This window comes from Dendrobium catenatum, unplaced genomic scaffold (assembly GCF_001605985.2).
Source record: "Dendrobium catenatum unplaced genomic scaffold, ASM160598v2 fragScaff_scaffold_106, whole genome shotgun sequence".
Classification (NCBI taxonomy): domain Eukaryota; kingdom Viridiplantae; phylum Streptophyta; class Magnoliopsida; order Asparagales; family Orchidaceae; genus Dendrobium; species Dendrobium catenatum.
This window is the reverse complement of record NW_021318568.1, coordinates 290,311-294,092: the sequence shown is the minus strand read 5'-3', so window position 1 is coordinate 294,092 and position 3,782 is coordinate 290,311.

Below are 3,782 nucleotides of genomic sequence, written 5' to 3'. Positions count from 1 at the left end.
GTTGCTTGCAAACTCTTATAAATCCTGAGGGATTACCTACGAACTCAAGTATACCCTATCATAAATCTGACTTCAAACTTCCGGAACTGAAATCTTTGGGAAAGGATAATATTATTTCTCATGGTAGAAAAGGAGGTGGATTTGTTAAAGGTAGGAAAGGGAGTAATCCCTATTCTTATCAATCATGACTTCCTTAATTTTTTGGAATTGTAGGGGGGCTAGAAAAAAGGAAGCCTCCCACTACTTGAAGGAATGTATTAAAGATAATGATTTGATCTTTGTTGGGTTATCTGAAACAAAGATATCCTCCTTTGATAGAAAGGATTGTGATAAGTTCATAGGGAAGCTTTGGGATTTTTTTTTTATTTCATGTAGAAGGGCTATCAGGTGGACTTATGGTTTGTTGGAGGAAGGATATTGCTTCTTTTTCTATCTTGGTGACATCTTCTCAAGCCATTGTAGGTGAATTAAACATATCTAATAAAGGGATCTGGCTTATAGCATAAATATATGGAAGTAATGATTTATACAAAAGGAAGAGCTTATAGAACACTCTTGAAGGCATTTCCAATTCTGATTTACCCATAATCATAGGAGGTGACTTCAACTACCTTTTATCCCAAAAGGACAAGCAAGGAGGAAAAAAATTTCAAATTCACTCAAGGTGTTCAAGATTTTAGTAATTTTATAAGTTCATGTGATCTTCATGAATTGAAATTCATTGGACCAAGGTACACTTGGTGTAACAACAAGACAGGGGGAGCTAGAATTATGGAAATATTGGATAAATGTTTGTTGAATTCGGTTGCTTTGCAAACAATTCAAAATCCTATTATTAAACATATTCCAAGGGTAGCTTCTGATCACTGCCCCATTTTAGTCAATCTGCTTAATCCAGCTACTCGGAAAAACAGGTTTATTAGATATGAAGATGTGTGGTCTTCTTATGCTGCTTCAACGGGTATTGTCAAAAACTCATGGAGAAAGAGTATGATAGGTGATCCAGCTATCTCTTTGAATAAGAAATTTAAAAGAGTTTTAAAAGCTCTTTATTACTGGAGTAAAAACAAACATCAGGACTTGATGTTGCTGAAAGAAAAACTGAAGAAGGAAATTTTGGAAATGCAGTTTGAAAAAGCAGAATCATGTGGCTTGCTCGAAGATATGTTACAGTTGCTGAAATCTAAAGTTCATAAATTAAATATTACCTTATCACTGCTGAACATGTGGTGGAGACAAAGAGCAAAAACGAAATGGTTGGTGGATGGTGATTCAAACACTAGGTTTTTCCACACTTATGCGTCAGGTAGACAGAATACTAACTGGATTCATCATATTAAATGTGAAGATGGGAGAATAATTGCTGATCAAAACGAAATTGAAAACATCTTTTTCAGTTTTTTCAAAAACAAATGGGAGGAGAAGGTTTGCTGTCTATCTGGTTTGCCAAAGCCTTTTAATGTGCTTAATGAATTAGACAGACAATTTCTTTTAAATGATTTCAAGGAAGAAGAGCTAGAAGATGTGGTTAAACATCTTGAATCCAATATTTCTCCAGGTATTGATGGGATCTCTTATTCCTTCATCAAAACTTTTTGGTTTATCATTAAAAATGATGTTTGGAAGGCTATTCACTCATTTTTTGATCTAGGAATTATGAGTCCTAGTTGGAAGGAGAACTTGATAGTTCTAATTCCAAAAATAGAGAACCCAATTTTACCTTCTAATTTTAGACCTATAAGTCTATGTTTATCTATCTATAAGTTGGTAGCCAAGATGTTATTAAACAAAATGTTAGTTCTTATTCCAAAACTTATTTATGAAGATCAAGCTGCTTTTATTAAAGGCTGATCTAGTTCTGAACATATTTTGTTAGCCCAGGAAGTTTGTAACAAGTTTAGTTTCTCAAAATCTAAAAAAGGGCTTATGGCTATTAAAATCGACATGGAACAAGCTTATGACAGTATGGGTTGGTCAACTCTTACTTAGGTCTTGAAGAATTTGAGTTTTCCAGATAAGTTTGCTAACTTCCTTATTCAATGTGTTTTTGATACAAAATTTTCTATTATCATTAATGGTAATAATTTGGATTGGATCAAAGCTAAAAGGGGGTTTAGGCTAGGCTGCCCACTCTCTCCCTTTCTTTTCATATTATGCTCCCAACTTCTTTCTAATGTGGTTATGCATAATAGAAAGGAATTGGGTATAAAAATAGCTCCTAGTGTTGAGAAAATTTCACATCTATTATATGCTGATGACATAGTTTTATTCTTGGAAGCTAATGGGAGTAGTGTTAAGAAAGCTAAAGAAATTTTGGAACATTACTGTAATTGGACCGGGCAAAGAATCAATATTCATAAATCTTCCATTCTTTTTGGAAAGTCGGTTAATAGAAGGAGGAGGATGAGATTGGCTAAAATCTTGAAATTCAAAGTGGTTCAAGACTTAAATATCTTGGGATCAATATTGTATTGAGAAGGACTTCTAGAATGGATTTCTATCATCTACTGGACAAAGCTAATAACTATATGAATGTTTGGGGTAACAAATACATTTCATTAGCTGGGAAGATTCTTCTTGTCAAATCTATATTTTCTTCCTTCACCATCTATCACATTACTCACTCTTCAGTTCCTTTGGGTATGCTCAAGGAACTAGATAGAATGTGTAGGGATTTTTTGTGGAACAAACATTATGGTAATAAAGGACTGCATTATGTTTCATGGGATGTACTTTGCAGGCCACTTAGTATGGGAGGGCAAGGTATCCACTCTATGGTTTCTAAAGTTGGTCCACTTCGAGCAAAGTTTGCATGGAAACTCATTTTCGGTTCATCTTCTACTCTCAACAGAGTCTTGGTTGCTAAGTATGGTAATCAACCTTGGACCATTCAGCTAAAATATCAAAGTTCTCTTATGATTAAAATTATTGTTAATGGATTTCAAGCTCTTAAAAATATATTAAGGTGGAAGGTGTCTAAGGGAAACAATATCAATATCTTACAAGATGTTTGGATTTTTGACAAATCAATTTCAAAATGGCCTACCTATGTAGCAGATATGGGATGCTGATAAATTGAAGCTCTTCTTTGGACCAGATTTGATTGAAATCATTAACAAGGTCCATATTCTTCCTTATTTAAATAAGGATCAGTTATAACTCAAATTCAAGTTCTCAGGTAAATCAATTTCAGCTTTAATTTCCATAAAATCTGTAACTTATGGAAGTGAAGATCCAACATGGAAATGGAGGAAAAATTTGAAGCGTAAACCCCGAGTAAGTCTTTTTTGGTGGAGACTTGCCATCAATGCTTTACCATCAAATGTTTTTTTGAAACACAGAAATCTGTCAAGGATTGAAGACTGGCCGAGAGGTTGCAAATCTGTGGAAAATGAATTCCATATTGCGGTCAATTGTCAAAAGTTGATACAGATTTTCAATGTTATTAGAAGCTGGGGATTCTCTGTTCCTGTATTTAAATCCATTGAAGATTGTTTTAGAGCTTTAAATTTAATGGCCATTAATGATCCTTTAATTGGTAAAATTTACTGTTCTGTGGTTTTTTTAAATTGGATCAATAAGAACAATGTGACTCATGGAGGAAAGGAAGATAGCACCTCTTTCATAGCAGCCAATGCTATCAGCATGGCTGAAGCATCTTTCAAGAAAAATTCGGAATACTAGGAAACTAACCAGCTCTCACAGCTGACATTTCATCGGTTTCCTCCTCCAACCGAATGGATTAAATTGAATATAGATGCCTCTGTTAAAAGCAATTACAA